This window comes from Eptatretus burgeri, chromosome 5 (genome assembly GCF_056783735.1).
Source record: "Eptatretus burgeri isolate ZD-2024b chromosome 5, Ebu_testis_v1, whole genome shotgun sequence".
NCBI lineage: Eukaryota > Metazoa > Chordata > Myxini > Myxiniformes > Myxinidae > Eptatretus > Eptatretus burgeri.
Window position 1 is genome coordinate 10,280,611 of NC_140965.1, and position 19,480 is coordinate 10,300,090.

Here is a 19,480-nt window from a genome sequence, read left to right on the forward strand (position 1 = left end):
ACCCCTAGTAGCCCCTAGCATTCCCGAGTAGCCCCGAGTATCTCCAAGTAGCCCCAAGCAGCCCTGGCAGCCCCTAGTAGCCCCTCGTACCCCGAGCAGCCCCTAGTAGCCCCGAGCAGCTCCTCGTAGCCCCTAGTACCCCGAGCAGCCCCTAGTAGCCCCTAGTAGCCCCTAGCAGCTCCTAGTAGCCCCGAGCAGCTCCTAGTAGCCCCGAGCAGCCCCTAGTAGCCCCTACTACCCCGAGCAGCCCCTAGTAGCCCCTAGTAGCCCCGAGCAGCTCCTCGTCGCCCCTAGTACCCTGAGCAGCCCCTAGTAGCCCCGAGCAGCTCCTAGTAGCCCCGAGCAGCCCCGAGTAGCCCCTAGTAGCCCCTAGTAGCCCTTAGTAGCCCCGAGCCGCCCCGAGCAGCCCCAGGCCAGATTGTGTACAAAAATATCCTTATCATGGCCTTGGCTCCTTATTAGGTATTCTCTCTGTCTTCTTCTGTTCATGACGTACCAATTAAATGGTCAATTGGTAAACCTTTGACCGTTGTTCTGGAAATGCCTGTTGTTACCACACGGTAAACGTGTGACGTGACCCTTTACCAGGCGGATAACGTCAAATCATCTGCTCACGCCTCAATTCCAAAGTGAAGTACTGAACTTGTACTCCGAAGTCCAAACGAAAACGAGTCAACTCTGTCGCTGTGCAAGTACGGTGCTGCATCAGGGAGCAGGCAGTAGTTCGCATCGAGATGGTCATCTTACGTACTCGCACTCGCTAATTAATGAAGGTTTGTAAGAATTCCCACGGTTCCGAAGCGTTGACCACACGGTGCCGACCCCTTTGTGTGAGTTCCCTCCAATTCCGTGCGGTATTTTATTTATTTATTTTTTATATGTTCGGGCAGGCACGTTACGGTGGACGTGGACCCTCGGTGCCGCACACGCACCACATCTGCAGTTTGTTGCGGAGACACAGGGGCGGTAAGTTTGAGCCACATGCGGCGGGCTCAACACTTCCCTCCACCGCTTCGGACCCCACGTGCGACCCCCCCTCTCCCCCCCATGCCTGGCGTCGCTCCCTCGCTTTCTCTCTCGTTCTCTCGTCGCTCTCTCCTCCCCGTTCCTCCCCTCTCCCCATTTCTCCTCCCGCCCCCACGCCTTGGCCCCGTCCGCGAAGCGACGCCGCGTTCATTTCATTCCTTTCGCCATTCCTGGCATTCCTCGCCGGGGCCCGGCGACGCGCTTTCCCCGCGAACTCTCTACCCTCCCCCTCCCCCTCCGCCCCCTCTCGGGCACCCCAGCCCCCCGAGCCCCTGCTCCATCCAGGCCGGTTTTCCCGGGACCCGGGCCGGCTCAGGCCGTCGGGCCGACCCGGGTCGGGGTTGTCCCCTCGGCCGGGGCGCCAAGCTCAACAGGTGGGTGAGAGCGCCGGGTACAGGGAAAAGGGGGGACGGAGAGAGTGTTACCTGTGCGGAGTGCGGACAGGTAACATCGGAACTGTCGGGGAAGAAGGGAGGGAGTGAAAGTCGGTGTGTGCGATCACACAACATCCCTCGCGCCTCACGTTCCTCGGCTCGAGCGGCATTTTTGGCATTTTTGGTTTTCGGCAAACAAAACTTCCGGAGCTCTGAGCTCGTCCAGTGAGTCGGTGGGAGCGATCACGGTGACCGCGACGATGGCGGATGACGCGCTCCGAAACGGCGGCTCCACGGATCGTCCGGAGAGGTTAGACCGGGAATTGGCGGCAACACGAGGCGGCCCTGCACCCGGTGAGCCAAGACGACGTGGGACAAAGACTTGTGGCTGTGGGCTTTGGAGAAACGGACAAAGATGGCTGGGACTCGGGGACGTGAGAGTACGAGCTTAGGGGAGGGGAGCACGGGCAAGAGGGCGAAGGACGAAGAAACTTTCGAAGCAGCAATCGGGGAAGAGGGGGAAAAGTTTTCAAGGAGACGAGGATTCTATTACTTCCTTATGTAAACGCGCGGCGGATGTGGTGAAGGAAGCAATCAGAGAGGGGAAAGGGGAGAGGGGTCGTGTGGACGTGGGTAGAGGGGTCGTGTGGACGTGGGTAGAGGGGTCGTGTGGACGTGGGTAGAGGGGGCGTGTGGACGTGGGTAGAGGAGGCGTGTGGACGTGGATAGAGGGGTCGTGTGCACTTGGGTAGAGGGTCGTGTGGACGTGGGGAGAGGGGTCGTGTGGACGTGGGTAGAGGGGTCGTGTGGACGTGGATCGAGGGGTCGTGTGGACGTGGGTAGAGGGGTCGTGTGGACGTGGGTAGAGGGGCGTGTGGACGTGGGTAGAGGGGTCGTGTGGACGTGGGTAGAGGGGTCGTGTGGACGTGGGTAGAGGGGGCGTGTGGACGTGGGTAGAGGGGTCGTGTGGACGTGGGTAGAGGGGTCGTGTGGACGTGGGTAGAGGGGTCGTGTGGACGTGGGTAGAGGGGTCGTGGGGACGTGGGTAGAGGGGGCGTGTGGGGGTGGGTAGAGGAGGCGTGTGGACGTGGATAGAGGGGTCGTGTGCACTTGGGTAGAGGGTCGTGTGGACGTGGGGAGAGGGGTCGTGTGGACGTGGGTAGAGGGGTCGTGTGGACGTGGATCGAGGGGGCGTGTGGACGTGGGTAGAGGGGGCGTGTGGACGTGGGTAGAGGGGTCGTGTGGACGTGGGTAGAGGGGTCGTGTGGACGTGGGTAGAGGGGTCGTGTGGACGTGAGAAGAGGGGTCGTGTGGGTGCGAGAAAAGGGGTCGTGTGGGTGCAACAAGAGGGGTCGTGTGGGCGCGAGAAGAGTGGTCATGTGGGTGCGAGAAGAGGGGTCTTGTGGGTGCGAGAAGAGGGGTCTTGTGGGTGTGAGAAGAGGGGTCTTGTGGGTGTGAGAAGAGGGGTCGTGTGGGTGCGAGAAGAGGGGTCGTGTGGGTGCGAGAAGAGGGGTCGTGTGGGTGTGAGGAGAGGGGTCATGTGGGAGCGAGAAGAGGGGTCGTGTGCGTGGGAGAAGAGGGGTCGTGTAGGTGCGAGAAGAGGAGTCATGTGGACGTGAGAAGAGGGGTTGTATGGACGGAGAAGAGGGGTCGTATGGACGGAGAAGAGGGGTCGTATGGACGTGAGAAGAGGGGTCATGTGGACGCGAGAAGAGGGGTCATGTGGGTGCGAGAAGACGAGTCGTATGGACGTGAGAAGAGGGGTCGTGTGGCCGTGAGAAGAGGGGTCGTATGGACGTGAGAAGAGGGGTCGTATGGACGTGAGAAGAGGAGTCGTGTGGACGTGAGAAGAGGGGTCGTGTGGACGTGAGAAGAGGGGTCGTGTGCACGTGAGAAGAGGGGTCGTATGGACGTGAGAAGAGGGGTCGTGTGGACGTGAGAAGAGGGGTCGTGTGGGTGCGAGAAGAGGATAGTGTGGACGTGGGTAGAGGGGTCGTGTGGACGTGGGTAGAGGGGTCGTGTGGACGTGGGTAGAGGGGTCGTGTGGACGTGGGTAGCGGGGTCGAGTGGACGTGGGTAGAGGGGTCGTGTGGACGTGGGTAGAGGGGTCGTGTGGGTGCGAGAAGAGGATAGTGTGGACGTGGGTAGAGGGGTCGTGTGGAGGTGGGTAGTGGGGTCGTGTGGAGGTGGGCAGAGGGGTCGTGTGGACGTGGGTGGCGGGGTCGTGTGGGTGCGAGAAGAGGATAGTGTGGACGTGGGTAGAGGGGTCGTGTGGACGTGGGTAGTGGGGTCGTGTGGACGTGGGTAGAGGGGTCGTGTGGACGTGGGTAGCGGGGTCGTGTGGGTGCGAGAAGAGGGGTAGTGTGGGGAGTTTCCCACCACCCCTGCTGCCCCGATTCCTAGTCTCGAGTCCCGACTCGCGGAGGTTCCTCATACAAAGTTCTCGTTAACTCACGACACGTGATATTAATCCGCTCCAACAGAGACCGTTTCACTCTTTGTATAAATGACGTAACACGTTTCGAATGACCCGTGAAAGCAGTTACCGTTTGCTGTAACTATTAGAATTTGAATCCTCATGTGTGATTATGATGTCAGAAGAAACTACAGAGCTGTAATAAATGGTTAACTTGTTAACAGGTCAATGTGTGTTCGTTAAACTCGGTTTTAGTGAAGTTGTTTGTCTTTTCACGGTAATAACCGCACTGAGTACACTGTACAGACTGGGAAGGGGATGCGACTTGCCGTGTCCAGTTCATACTGCTCTTGGCGGTCATTATGTTAAAAACTATAAAATTACACACCAGCCTGTGACGTCATTATTCGTGACACGTCATTATTTGAGCCTCCCTCTCCCCCCATTACCAGCCGTACGCGTTGATCTACGTTGTTTTTTTTTCAAAAACGTGTAGATCTCTTCTAACCGCCTGAGCTACCATTTCTCTTTCTTCCCTGAGTAAACAGTCCGCATCTCGTGTCGCCCCTTTAAGGCCCCCCACCACAGCTAATGTGACGTCATTAAATGGGTCATTGTAATGACATCAATATTCGTTTAGTAATCACGTTTTTTTGTTTTGCCTTGCATTTTATTAGCCATTTTTTTCAGCTGTATTTGTGTTCATATACCTCACATTGGGCAAGCTTTTTAAACGCTTTCGAGATGTTGAAAAACATGAAATGGGAGGAATGACAACCGAGCGAGACGATACACCCTCAATTAAAACGGATGAGGACGGCCACTGAAATTGCACGAAATTTAGATACGGGAACAAATGCAGACAGCCAGGATTTAACGGGCACGGAAATCATTTTTATGGACACTTTTCACCCTGACACCCCCCCCCCCGCACTATGACGTCAGAGGTGCATACCATGAGTGAAAATCTTGGATGTAACTGTTGCTGGTTCACGTTGAATCATAAGATTTGCTGTGCGCTTTGTGTCTACAATTGTCAATTTTTGTGGCTATCTGCGGCTCATGGTATTTTATGGTCATTTCTGACGTCATCATGCGGTGGGGGGGGGGTCTTCTCGGACGAACATTCAACAGGGCCTCTCGTGAGACGGTGTACATTGACCCGTTTCACTGCAAAGCGTGTTTGTCTAAACGTCATGGCCATAAATGTGGCTCTCCCGTCGCAAATCCAATGTGGTGACGCGTTTGTCCAAGTTCCTGCGAATAATCTAAAGTCCAACTTTGTAATTACACACTGGGAGGGAGTGGTGTCATCAAATATTTGTCTCACATTTTGTTCATAAGAAGGTGTGATTGTAAGAAAACCTTGCCAAGTCAAACCCAAAACTTTAAAAAGTATTTTAAAAAGTGTGTGTTGCTTCCTTGGTTGATGCTGAGCATGTTACAAAAGATGTAGCATGGACAAACAATGCTGGCAAAGCAATGGCAAACCACCAGGTATAACACCTTGCCAAGAAGAAGCTTCGGCAGCACCCTGCGCTCTGTAAAGAGGATGGTACGTCAAATCAAATAGATATTCCTATTCATGTCCTGGTGTTCTTCCCCGAAGGCAGGTTCAGTACTGCCGAAGCCGTTTCTTCACAAATGCTAGACTCGGTGGTTTGCCATTGACTTCCCAGGAGTCGTGAGGGCAGGAATTTGGAACTTGTTCAGGGTGCCGGTGATAGCTCGCCTACTCTTCATGAAGGACACCGTGGGATCTTTCACGTCCACAGACTAATGCTGGCAGACTGGATGCTCTTTTTAACGTCGGGACGAATCACCCTTCCTTTTAAGCACCGGAATGGCAGTTTATACCTGGGTCGGGATTCGTACCTTGGCTAGACGTTTTGCAGGTGAGTGTGTGTACCTCGAGATCATCCTGTGAGCACCAAATATATATATATATATATATATATATATATATATATATATTTGTTTTTATTTGCTTGGAGAACGATGAGGATGAGTCAGTGTGACTGAGTGCGATAGTGATCATTACTCTTCCTGCCAGTATTGCTGTGATTGCCAGAGGAATGTGGACACACGCCTCGCATGATCCCCACATTATCACGTCGAATCGAAATACACTTTTCAATTTGGCGCAATCCTTCCAAATGCCATTTCTTTCTCCATCACTTGATGTGTCAATCTCCGATTGGCCATGTAGTGCTGCAGCTGAGATTCAAGCGATGATAACTCTCTCCAAGCCAGCCAGGTCTGACAGGGTGGTTCAGGGGGGAGCGCATTCACCTTTGAGCTGTCTCGTCTGTGATTGATTTTTCACCTTACTATAAACCGTTGGATTGCTGTTTCACAGGCTTCAACGCATGTCCCGTGCCTTGGATGGACGTTGAGCTGGGTGTCCCATCTGCTCACATTAGTTGGTGGACCTTAATGATCCCACGGTGTTTTTCACGAAGAATCAGTGAGTCCCAATGTAGTACTTGCCGTGAGACTGCTTTTGGAATAAACTTAATGACTGAGTGATTCGATGTCCATCTGGATCATCAGCTGTATTGAGGTTTTGACCTTTCAATCCCAACTCCTCTCTGAACAGCGGGTCCACATTAGTGTGTACATGTCATCCAATGAGAGAAGGAAGGCCAGGTGGGAGGGCTGAAAATGCTGTGATGGTTATAATATTGCTATTATCTTTGCATTTGTTCAAATTATTTGAAACAGCTTGTTGTTCATGGAACCAGGGACAATGATTGTTTCACAAACTGGTAAATCATCTCAAACTTGACCAGGAAGTGCATCATGCAAGGTGGCATGAATACATAACTTCATCTCATTCTATTCCGAATGAAGCTCCATGTTTCTTATTCCGAGCTCGTAAAACTATCTATCTGAAGTCAAGGGGAAGGAAGGAGAGAGGCCATTGCTCTCTTTCAAATTGGTTTCCACACTTATGGACCGTCTGCATTCCACCGAGGTCCTTTCTGTTTGACTCCTCAAAATGGTCCCTCAATCAAACGACATCACAACAGGGTGACAAAGCTACAGGAATGAAATCTTTCATTCTCTCCAAACTCGAAAACCCCTGGTTACTGACAACAGTCCCTGTTTTGACCTGTTCTCATGATTGATAACTTCAAATTGTGACTTCATGGGGGAATTGACTAATCGTGTTGGGTGTGGTTCCCATCGCCTGTGGCACTTGTAGCTTTGCTGGTGGAACAGAACATTTCTGCAAGCGACAAGTACATTTGTGTGATCTTTGTGATGTCTGTAGCACTTGCACAGCACACGTTGGGGTAACATGTGCATCGGTTCTTCCAATGTGCTCGTAATGTTTTATCGTTGTACCGGGTCACGTAACAGCAGCATCCCGACAGGATGAGTTATCCCAGGCAGGTAGGTGAGGTTCTCACTAGCAGTGTAGTGGTATTTTTGAAAGCAACTAGACTACAAGCCTCATTAGATGGAGTATTTTAAGATTCATGGTGTTTGGGTTTTTAAAGCAACAAGCCTTTGGCCAAAGCCCTCTGCCTCTACCCCAGAATCCTCCCCCCTCCTACCCCCATCTGCCCCAAGCACATTGGAAAAGTTGGACTTTGTTTCTTTGCCACTTTGAGAAGCTTTTAAACTTGGATATCTCATTAATATTTAATGCTGGGGGGGGGGGGACTCTTGGTTTGGTTAACCCGATGTTTTATTTTGCTTGTATCGGTCCACCAAGTGCCTTGTATATCCTTTCTCCTTGCATATGTCCCAGCACAAGAGGTCACGTGACTGTCGGGGAGCTTCGACGCTGGTCCAGTAGTTATGTAAACACAACCTGACATACGCAGCCCTTAACAAAATGGCACTTTCTTGTTCCTTTGTTTCGTTATTGAGAACCTTGTGTTGGGTGCAAACAAGGGACATTTGGGTTTCACGGTCACAGGGAGTGCTCGGAACTACAGACAAACGGACCCTTGCGGAGACCAGAGTCACTTGTACACCAAGATATGGAGTTTTCTATTTTGGTTGTCGATAAATAAAGTGCAACTACCTCCGTTAAGTGAATCCATTACCCTCTCACTGTATGGTCATGATTTTTGAGATCATTCCTCGGATTGTTGATCATTTCCATTGAGGTCTTCGCCTTGCTTGTGATTTTCTTCTGAACTTCTCTACGTTTCTACTTTCGTCATGAGCTTTCTCAGCAGAGATTCCTTGAGTTTTTATCTTCCTTGGACATGTGGTGTCCTTTCTTTTTGAAAAATGTGGGCCCAACACCTCCCTTCCCCAGCTACCCGCTCCTTCACCTCTCTCCATAACGCCCACTGGTTCCTTTTTGACCTGCTGATGAAGCCATTCAAGCACGTATGATGTTGTCCAGGAGGTCTAATGTGAATTTGTGAAAATTTGTCTGACCGTTTCCTCCTTTCTATTTTGGGTCCTGCTCCCTGGGTCCCTCTCTTTCATGGAAGAGTGCAAGCAACACTCCTTCTCACTTTCTGGTGTGTGAAGAAATGGATGTTGAGTGAAATACACCAGAATTTTAATGGAAGCAGTTGGACGTTTCGACGATGCGTCGATCGATAGCTCTGCCAGCATTTCTTCAGAGGAGTTTGTTCGTCTCATGAGCCGTACGTGCGTACGCACAGTCAGTTGTCGTTCGGAAGCAGAGGATACAAAGAATGGATATACTGAACATTCACAGATACCTCAATGGCCCATAGGGAAGGGTGGAGTAAGTAGATGGTTCCACAGATGGGAGAATAATGGGGAATGAATGGCAATGAGGAGAAACATTATACTTGTGCATTTAGGGAGGGGGTGTGAATGAAAGTGGGGGGTTTGGTTGTTATTCAGCTTGTGCAAACCTTGTGGAGGTTCAGAGGGCTGGGCAGCAGGCTGCTTGCAGTGCAAGTTCTTCTGTCTCGATAACAATTGACAAAGGAGATGCCGAGTTGAAAATTTTGCACTTTCTGTGTCTTACATTACCCTCTTTCCTGTTTATTATCTTTTTGATGATGTCTTGGTCTTTATCCCCCCCCTCACCTCCTCTAATTTGGACTGTGTGGTGTGGACTTACCTCTGGGTTGATGTATTCTTACCTTCCTTCCCCTCATGACCGTATATTTACCTCTTGGGTGGTGATTGATGATCATACATGTTGCAAAGCGTTTCTCTCTTCCACTCGCTCTCCTCTCTCCTCGTTCTCCCTCCTTTCCCCACCTCCTTCCTCCCTGTAGCCACCTTATTTTCTCTCCTCCCTTGGGGCTCTGGAAGTTGTTTGACCAAGCAAGCTTGCTGACAGTCATGCGAAGTAACAGCTGGGATCTACATATCCAAGCTACACCCGTATGCTCTTCTACACACGACCCGTGGCTGCCATCGCAGCTGGTCATGAGCTAACAATAACTCGGGACAGTGTTGTTTGCCATACACAAACCTTTTAGCGCCCTTTCTTCTTGCTGCCACCAGTTTCGTTCGTTAGAAGATAGTTTAGATGTCAAAGTAAATTTTCGAAAAAAAACTTTTGTTTGCGCGGTTGCTAAATTTATGTGAATTATTTTCTCCTCAAATTGAGTTTTATGGATTTCATGGCTTTCCTTGCAAGGAATGTCAACACAGGATGCCGTAAGGCACATCAAAGCCCACACAATGGTTGCTAACCTATAGTTAGTTGTCTGTCGGTGCTCTATCCTTTTGAAATGGTGACTATCAAGCAAAGAATCAGCACGTGACCATATTTAAAGTCTTTGGTATGACTTGTCTGGGGTTCGAACCATCGACCTCCCAAACTCAGAGCAGATGCCCCATTACTCCGCCAAGTCTGGTATTGCTGAAATTGGTATTGTTCACTAGATTGTTGAAATTGGTTTTCTTCACTAGATTGTTGAAATTGGTTTTGTTCACTAGATTGTTGAAATTGGTTTTGTTCACTAGATTGTTGAAATTGGTTTTGTTCACTCGATTGTTGAAATTGGTTTTGTTCACTAGATTGTTGAAATTGGTATTGTTGACTTGCTTGTTGAAATTGGTTTTGTTCACTAGATTGTTGAAATTGGTTTTGTTCACTAGATTGTTGAAATTGGTTTTGTTCACTAGATTGTTGAAATTGGTTTTGTTCACTAGATTGTTGAAATTGGTTTTGTTCACTCGATTGTTGAAATTGGTTTTGTTCACTCGATTGTTGAAATTGGTTTTGTTCACTAGATTGTTGAAATTGGTATTGTTGACTTGCTTGTTGAAATTGGTTTTGTTCACTAGATTGTTGAAATTGGTTTTGTTCACTAGATTGTTGAAATTGGTTTTGTTCACGAGATTGTTGAAATTGGTTTTGTTCACTAGATTGTTGAAATTGGTATTGTTGACTTGATTGTTAAAATTGGTTTTGTTGACTTGATTGTTGAAATTGGTATTGTTCACTAGATTGTTGAAATTGGTTTTGTTGACTTGCTCGCTATTGGTATTGTTGACTTGATTGTTAAAATCGGTTTTGTTGACTCGATTGTTGAAATTTAGTATTGTTGACTTGGTCTTATATTACCCTCTTTCCATTCCCCTCCTGGTTGTTGAAATTGGTATTGTTGACTTGGTTGTTGAAATTGCTTCGCATGAGGAAAGGAGCTTCATCGTGTTTGGGTTTTATTTTCAATCACCGGGATTTTGATTTCACTTAGGACCAGTCACTGGTTTTAATTGTTTCCCGCAGTGACTCAGACTCATGGAATTACATAAGCTTGTGTGTAAATTACACGTAGAACAAGAACAGCGACAATGCTACATAATTACATGGAAGTATCCACACGCTTTAGCCCTCACAAGTATTTTGCTGCTAATTTGGATATTGTACACACTCTGCTGCTGATGGGGTGAATGGAGGAAAGTGGAAACTGCCCTGATTTTTTGTTTTTTTGAACAACACCATCAAAATTTGCACACGGACCATGTGATCGGTCAGCTGACACTCGTTTAGCCTCAAAGCATTTTTGAGGAAGGGTCGTGGTGAGAGGTAGATTTGACTGTTTCATAGTACTTGTACCTTCTCATGTCTGGAATATATATAATCCTGATTCTTCCTTTGTTCGGATAAGTTTGCATACATAACTACCATCCATGAGACAGGCAACCTGCCAGTTTGAAAGTTAATATTCTTGCGGAATTGATCATTTTATCTGTATCAAATACAAGCATCAGACTTAATGTTTGAAATTCTGTTTCCGTAAGTACCATGAACACCCTTTCCACGTTGTGCAATCTTTTCCAATCCCATTCTTTCTTCGCATCGCTCGCTGTGAAAGGCACAACACGCGTGCCTTGTCACGATGGCACCTGTTGTACTTGTTAATAATGTGATGAGGATTTGACTGGCGACGTGCTTCGTCCAGTACTTTGACTGAGGTCTTGCCATGGAACCTGTTAAAACTCTGACCTATTACATGCAGTAGGTCCGAAGGTTTTTGCAAACTGCCTTTTCTGAGAATGTTCGATTCTTACTGTTCAGATTTTAAGCACAAATGATAGAAGCTTTCTGGTAGAAACACACTATTTATCAATCATCCATGTCTGTTTATCCATTTATTTATTTTTAATTAATTAATCAGAAAATATAATTAAAATGTTTCATAATCTCTAAACTGCTTTCGTAAATGCTATCACTACTACAACTACTACTACTATTATTATTACTACTACTACTACTGCTACTACTACTTTTTTCCCACCTATAGAACCAACTTCCACATTCTCTTCAATCTCGTTCTTACCCCCAGGTCTACAAGACAGCTGTTCACCACCATCTCAGATCCAAAGCCATGATCTTTTCTACCCTTGTTAACCCACCTCTCCCTTCTCCCTCCCCCAAACCCACCTTCCAAATTTCCAGCTTTTCCTTCCTAAGAGTTTGCTTCTGTATCCATATTGTCCAACCCTTGTTTGTGTCCTTCCCTACCCCTCATTCCTCCCTCCACCCATTATTTGTCCAAGTCTCCCTATCTTTTGTCCTCTAACCCTGCTGTTTATGTCCCCCCTCCCCTCTTTCCACTCGTTCTTTTGTTGTGTTGCCTCCTGATCCATTCTGCGTTCTAGCTCTTCTACGAGCCTTGATTTTGTCTCCCCAAAAACGGTATTTTGGCGAGAATTTGTCATTTGTGGGTTTATGATAATAATAATAATAATAATAATAATAATAATAATAATAATAATAATAATAACTCCCCTACTCTTTGTGAAAGACACGGTGGGATCTTTTTAATGTCCACCAGCTCATGTTAGCAGACACGATAACGTCAATCCAAAGGATTTCTCACTTTATAAGACAACACCCTGTATGCAAAGCATCAATCGGACACAGTATGTCATCGGGCCAATAATGAAACCTTGACTTTACGGTTCAAAGGCTCCCACTGCACCATCATGTCGGACCACTCTGTGTTATATAATCAGACAATCAATTAATTAGGAACTTGTCCATATTTTTGGAGCCCACAGGAGCTTTGTTCAGAATGCCCTCCTGTTCATTTGAGATCCCAATGTCAAAATCACCTATTGGAAGTTCCAGAAGTTTCTCTGGCAATGGCAAGTTGAGTGATATTTTCTTTTGAGTTTTGTTGTCTGACTCAGTTATTGTCTATCCCAGGTGTTGTCCACCTATGTAAGTAATAAACATCGACCAGAAATCGACCGGTTTGTCAACCTTGGAATAGAACAACATCTATTTCTGTTTCACGCACGATTGAATAACAGGTTGTACACGTTATAAATTCCATAGAATGACCTTTATCGGAGTTGTAGAATGAAAAGAAAAGAGCACTCGTTGCCTGCGCACCAGATTGCTGTCAGAAGGCACTTTTTGATCAGTGGCAACAGGAAGCGAGTCCGATGTGCGAGCTTGTTGCTTGCTCCGATAGGGCGACACAGATTAGCCGGGAGGCCTTTTTGAAGCAGGTGTACCGAGCTGGCAGACACCTCCAGGCCCGATAAATCATTTTGTCACACACTGGGTGGGGGATGAGGCACAAAGCTGCAGGAGCTTTGTTCGGAATGCCCTCCTGTTCATTTGAGATACCCATGTCAAAAAAGCCAATTTGAGGTTCCGAAAGGTTCTCCTCCTTACTCTGATCGCAATCCGATACTCGGTTGTGGTGCCATATGATTATCGAGTGAAAGGTTGTTCTTGATTACCGTGGAGCACAATTGATATGCAAGTTAAGACCAATCTTTAATTTCTGGTGACATCAACTATCCTGTTCAACTCCATTCCCGTGGAACTATTAGACTCCATGGAAAAAAAAAACAAATATATACCTGCCTACTCAAAACAACCAACTGCACTCAGGTTTCAATCGCCAACTCGAGCAACCATCTGTCTTTTATGATCTATTGCAGAAATTGTGGTTTTCGCTTGCAGGTTTCATATATATATATATATATATATATATATATATATATATATATATATATATATATATATATATATATATATATATATATATATATATATATATATATATATATATATATAATTTATTTATTTCACATTTATGATTTATGGTGGTGCAGTCTCGTTTTGTCATTTTGTGGTTCCATTCCACGTATTTGGCACCAGTGTATCTTTAGACTATCCACAATACAGTCTAGTTACCTCCGCCACTGAAGGTCAAGGAGGTTGTTTTCACCACTCCATGTCTCTCTGTTTGGCTGTTTGTGTGCACGGTATCTCAAAAAGTTGTGGATGGATTCGGATGAGACTTGGTGGACAGGTTGGGTGTGTGACAAGGATAAATTGGGGATCATTAATTTTTACCTTTCACTTCGGTGCAGAGGCATTTAGGCACGATAGAGCGATTACAAAAACAAAACAAAACTTTTATTTTTCATTTTTTTTGCCTGAAACACTCCCCGACACTCACTGATGGACCTCTGAAAGTTTGACGAAGATCCGTTTGGCATCTTTGAGAAAAACGGCGACAGACAGACAAGCATCTTTCTTATCGTAAAGACTGCGTGGTGTTCACATCACCAGGTAGATCACATCACCATCACAAGAGACTTCACCGAGGGTTGTGCCAGTGGGAGCCCATGAAGCTTCCTTTTTCTCTCAAAGAAGTTGCTTACCTGATAAAGGTAACCATCACAGAAGTGTCTCTCCGGTCTATCTGCAATGACAAAACTGTATTTAACACCCTGAGGCTTTATTAGACCAGCACAATAGAGGATTTCATTGGATGTCTCATGGAAGTGTTCAACTCACCAATTAGGTTCAGGCTCTCATTTGTTTTTTTGTTTTTTTTTTGGCAGGAACAGTTCTTTTACTTTCATGTCACGCCAACAGTGTGTGAAAAAAACCTGCCAATTCAAACCATAACCTTTCTCCTTGGCCCGAGTCAGGGATAGACCGTTGGCAGTTCTACTCTTCTATTAGAGGACTGAGCCCTTCAGCTGCTTGTACGTATTTGTCCAAGGTCTATGCAGACACAAGATGAAAAGGAGAAACAGAGATGTTTGGGTATGAGTAACAAGTAAACAATTTCCTTGTCACTTTTGAGGATTGGTAAATTGCCTGATTATCGTGATGAGGAGGTACACAATGCTTCTTTCCACCAAAATTGGTCCCTTTCATCCTAATGGCTTTCATACTGTCGGCTGGCTTCTGTTGAGGGAACAAATGTTGACGGAGCCTTGATGGCAGATCTGGAGTTTTGTTCTGCCGGTTTCCTCGTTTGGTTTCAAAGGACCATGATATGTCCAAATTGAGCTCGCTGAGCTCAAGGAGCAGGGTGAAATTGATACCGAATAAGATGGGAATGGATCCAGCCAAGCAATGGGCTTTGTGTTTTCCTTGGTAATTTCAGATAGTTTTCTTTCTGCTTACATTATGTTTGAAGTGAAACACTCTTTATCTTCACTCTCCATCTTGTCCGAACACCTTTTTCACAGTGGGACCACAGCAAATATCTGTTTTTTCTGCTCTTTATCTCACGTGAGGTGTTAACTGAAGCATCCAGTTTTCTACTCTCTTTATAACCACCTGTGAAGCATTTCACTCTCTCTCTCTCTCTCTCTCTCTCTCTCTCTCTCTCTCTCTCTCTCTCTCTCTCTCTCTCTCTCTCTCTCTCTCTCTCTCTCTCTCTCTCTCTCTCTCTCTCTCTCTCTCTCTCTCTCTCTCTCTCTCTCTCTCTCTCCCTCTCTCTCCCTCTCTCTCCCTCTCTCTCCCTCTCTCTCTCCCTCTCTCTCCGTCTCTCTCCCTCTCTCTCCTTCTCTCTCTCTCTCTCTCTCTCTCTCTCTCTCTCTCTCTCTCTCTCTCTCTCTCTCTCTCTCTCTCTCTCTCTCTCTCTCTCTCTCTCTCTCTCTCTCTCTCTCTCTCTCTCTCTCTCTCTCTCTCTCTCTCTCTCTCTCTCTCTCTCTCTCTCTCTCTCTCTCTCTCTCCCCTCTCTCTCCCTCTCTCTCCCTCTCTCTCCCTCTCTCTCCCTCCCTCTCTCTCCCTCTCTCTCCGTCTCTCTCTCTCCCTCTCTCTCCCTCTCTCTCTCCCTCTCTCTCCTTCTCTCTCTCTCTCTCTCTCTCTCTCTCTCTCTCTCTCTCCCTCTCTCTCTCTCTCTCTCTCTCTCTCTCTCTCTCTCTCTCTCTCTCTCTCTCTCTCTCTCTCTCTCTCTCTCTCTCTCTCTCTCCTCCCTCCTCCCTCCCTCTCTCCCTCCCTCTCCTCCCTCTCTCTCTCTCTCTCTCTCTCTCTCTCTCTCTCTCTCTCTCTCTCTCTCTCTCTCTCTCTCTCTCTCTCTCTCTCTCTCTCTCTCTCTCTCTTCTCCCTTTCTCTCTCTCTCTCTCTCTCTCTCTCTCTCTCTCTCTCTTCTCTCTCCCTCTCTCTCCCTCTCTCTCTCTCTCTCTCTCTCTCTCTCTCTCTCTCCCCTCTCTCTCCCCTCTCTCTCCCTCTCTCTCTCTCTCTCTCTCTCTCTCTCTCTCTCTCTCTCTCTCTCTCTCTCTCTCTCTCTCTCTCTCTCTCTCTCTCTCTCTCTCTCTCTCTCTCTCTCTCCCTATCTCTGCCCCTCTCTCTCTCTCTCCCCCTCTCTCTCCCTATCTCTGTCCTCTCTCTCACTCCATCTCTGTATTTCTATTTCTTTCTTTCTCTGTAAGATGCTGTATCCGTAAGATTGTGATGCTCACAAGTGGTCATTTAAAACTTGGCATGACAAGAGTGGTGTTGATGAAACTGTTGAACTTTCCTTTTGGGCCATGCTCTGTGCTACTGGCTTGTGGACATTTCACATGAACCTATTCAAACCGTTTATTTGATCAATTTCTTTGCCTTGATCTTTCCACAATATGAGATGGTTTTTTTTGTTTTTTTTTTACGTGAACATCAAGCCGTTCAGTTGTTCTCTTAACATATATAGCATTTTGGTATTCACAACTAAAAGTTTGACCCTTACCATCCGAATGCCAATCCGTTGAGAATGCTTTTCTGACAGATTCACTTATATAAGTTCATCCCCTTAGACCTTTATTCACATTTACACCGCTTTGGACCTTTTAGACCTTCGTGGGTGTGTGACGGGAGAACCGTCATCAAGAAAGCAGTGAATTGTCATACTTGTGTTTTCGTTTTATGTGTGTTCATGAACTGAATCACGAGGAGAGGTTATCACCACAACTGCAGAATGAACCATTTTAAGTACATAGCAAAAGAGTAAATTCAGGTGCATGGAAACTGAAACTTTGTGAAGTTTCACCACCAATGGTCCTTTGGAATTTCTCGCCAAAGTTGATTTGTGTACACCTTTTTCCAGGTGATCAATATGTCATTTTCAATCCAATAACGTACAGGTGTACATGGGTTCTATATAACTGGCAGGATGTGCAATAATAATCATCGCAAATGTACAAGTGTTATGTCCTTGCAGAAGAAACTACAGCTCCTGCAGCATGCGTAGACAGTCTTGCAGACACAGGGTATCTTCAGGACGATGATGCAGCACAATAAGAATTAGAACGACGTTCCGTACAGAGCATGTACCTCCACCAGGCTGACCAGTTGACGTTCTGTATCTCACTGTTAGGCCGCATCTGTATCCCGACCTCAGCCAAAATCTAATCAGCTTATTGTCACCTACCCAACACATCCACCAAGTTTTGTCATAATCCGTCCATAACTTTTTGAGATGTCCTGCTATTTATCATTTTTGAGACAGACACAGAGAAAGAACCGAGGCTGAAACCCCTGTCAACTGGTTGGTTCACCGATCTATTATGTCGTGCGAACCGTGGTGTCTATCTCCCGTTTATGGCGACCGCTTCCTGTGCTGCATTTTAAAAGCTCCACATGCAGGCAAAGCTCTACAATCAACCAGAAGAAGAGCATGATACCAAACGAGATACATTTTAAACATATAGATACAACATGGAATCGGTTTGTTGCACAGTTTGTTACGATACAACCTGAGGATTATCACAAAGTTGAACAAACCAAATCAGCATTGTTAATTACAGAAGCCTGTACTGAAAATCTTTGAACTAAGGTTGCTGTGCAAGACGATTATTTAATGAAAGGAAGAAAAAAAAACCTCCATTTAGCATTGTGACCTAAAAATAACGTTTAATGATGTATTTCAAAGATGTCCAAAATAACTTAAATTTAATACTCAGTGGACTCGATGACATAATTCGTTAGAGTTAGAGCGTCCGCTCTGAGTCGAGGAGGTTGGCGTTTCAAACACCGACCAAGTCATTTGGGTGTTTGGATATGGACACCCAGCAGGATTAAAAACAAAACCTGTCAAAGGGCGGAGGAGCTCCTTGTGAGCCAACGGCCATCCATATCTAGTGCCCAACTGTGTCTGTGGACGTCCTCCTGCAGTTGGGTTACTTCTTATTAGGAGGTTGGTGGCAGGATTTGCACTCCGGCCACCGTAAAACCCTTCATTCCGCAAAACGCAAAAACGCAAAAAAATCTGAAAACCCACTCTGTGGGAGTACCTCCTGTGCAGCTTCCCTTCGCAGGGCAGCTCACCGGATGACGGGATTGGGGCAAAGCCTTCGGGACCCCCAATCTTTGATAGGAGGGAAACCACGGGGTAACATCCCTGGGTCAGATTGCGGGAGAGTGTGTCGGAGTGGTGCTGAGGTGTCGTCCACCAGACGGCGGTCTCCTTGGGTTAACCTGAGGCGGTCCCTTCGGGTGGGTGCCTGGAATGTCCTATCCCTAAGAGAGGATGATCACCTATCTCTGTTATCATCTGAGCTCAAGCGTTTGGACATCGGGATTGCAGCTCTCTCTGAGGTTCGGAGACCGGATTGCGGCGAGATAATGGTGGGTGGTTACACCTACTATTGGTCTGGTCGCTCTGATGGTTACCATACCCAAGGAGTTGCTGTAGCTGTGTCCAATAAGCTGACCCCAATGATAATTGAGGTAACACCGGTCAACGAGCGTATTATGAGATTAAGGATTCGTCACTCCTTAGGTGTCATTTCCCTGGTCTCTGTTTACGCTCCGACTGAGGCGAGTGATCTCACCGTGAAGGACACATTCTACACCACGCTCGAGTCTGTGGTTGATCAGTGCCCCAGACGAGATACACTTCTAGTCTTGGGGGATTTCAATGCATCGACTGGAACTGATAGGGATGGTTATGAGGTGTGTGTTGGTCCCCATGGGTCAGGAACTATGAACCAGAATAGCACTAAGTTCCTTGACTTTGCAAGAAGTCATGGACTTAGGGTGGCTGGTTCATGGTTTCAGCACCCACAAGCTCATCGCTGGACTTGGTATTCCAACGCTGGCGGTGTGGCAAAGGAGATTGACCATGTCCTCATTGACGGTCGTTGGAGGATGATCCAGAACTGCAGGGTCTACCGGAATGCTCAGTTCCTCAATACTGACCACAGGCTTGTTGTAGAAACTCTAAAGCTGCACCTTAAATCCTGGAGAATGGTACCATCCCAGCCTAGGCTGGATGTTGCCAAGCTCAGGGATGAGAGAGTAGCTGAGGAGTTTGCGAACAGGCTGAGTGGATACTTGGGGGGTCTGCATGCTTTGGGGGGTCCTGAAGAGTTGTGGAGCGCCTTCAAGACCACCGTCCTTGATGTTGCCGGTGGATGCCTTGGAGCTCACCGCAGGGCAAAGAAGAATTTTGTCTCTCAAGGGACACTGGATACCATTGACCAGAGTCGCAGGGCCGGGCTGAATGGCAGAGCTGAGCTGTTCAGGGAGCTGAGGCGTAAAACTGTACGTGCACTGAGGGTGGACAAGGAGGCCTATGTGCGAGGAATCTGAGGGGGTAGAGCATCACCTGTGGACAGGTGATTCTCATCCCGCCTACAGGGGAATTCGCACATTACGTTCATCCAAGCCCATCCCTCGGAGCACTGCAGTTAGAGCAGAGAGTGGTAGGCTCTTGACAGAGGAGTCTGAAGTGAAGGCCCGCTGGGCCGGTTACTTTGAGCGGTTGTACCAGGCTGATCCCCCAGCTGTCGAGTTGGACGTCAAGGGTGTTACAATCCCTGTTGCTGACCCTCAAATCAACTCTGGTCCACCTTCGCTTGTGGAAACACGGGCTGCGGTGAACCATTTGAGACGGGGCAAAGCTCCAGGGATCTGTGGCATCCATGCCGAACTTCTCAAGGCTGGTGGAAATGCTGCGCTCGTGTCGTTGCATGCAGGTTTGTGCTCTGCCTGGAACACAGGCATCAT

The 19,480-nt window shown here is 47.4% G+C and overlaps 1 protein-coding gene across 8 annotated transcripts in view; it reads left to right on the top strand.

The window, feature by feature from the left end:
- The first annotated feature begins 1,233 nt into the window (after positions 1 to 1,233).
- The window catches only part of LOC147025825 (transcriptional enhancer factor TEF-1-like), a 135,644-nt gene continuing 117,397 nt past the window's right edge, over positions 1,234 to 19,480 (top strand). Inside the window, exon 1 of one of the 8 annotated variants that reach the window (XM_085880665.1) lies at positions 1,234 to 1,400. The gene's annotated coding sequence lies outside the window, so the exon portion shown is untranslated. Of the gene's footprint in view, positions 1,401 to 1,438; positions 1,755 to 6,262; positions 6,284 to 19,480 lie in introns of those variants that run through there. The other 7 variants (XM_085880660.1, XM_085880659.1, XM_085880667.1 and 4 more) reach the window with 7 other exon arrangements.